Raw genomic sequence first — 268 nt, 5'->3', positions numbered from 1 at the left:
ATATTTGTTATATTCAAAAGTTTAATATGATGTACGTTTTACATAAAATAGATGGATTGGTGTAGAAAAGTTTTAATCATTTCTACTTGATATTTAGAATTACATCACATTTATTTAACTTAGAAATGAATCATTGCTTAATATTTATGGAGTCGTCAACACATTCCTGATTAATATTTGAAAAGTTGTGATGTTGACGGAACTTATTAGCATTATTGAGAATCAGTATGCAGGAACAGTAATTGATAAGTATGGATTACTAATGCAA

This window comes from Halyomorpha halys, unplaced genomic scaffold, assembly GCF_000696795.3.
Source record: "Halyomorpha halys isolate HHAL.00 unplaced genomic scaffold, Hhal_1.1 Scaffold387.1, whole genome shotgun sequence".
In the NCBI taxonomy this organism is placed as follows: domain Eukaryota; kingdom Metazoa; phylum Arthropoda; class Insecta; order Hemiptera; family Pentatomidae; genus Halyomorpha; species Halyomorpha halys.
This window is presented reverse-complemented; position numbering follows the sequence as displayed.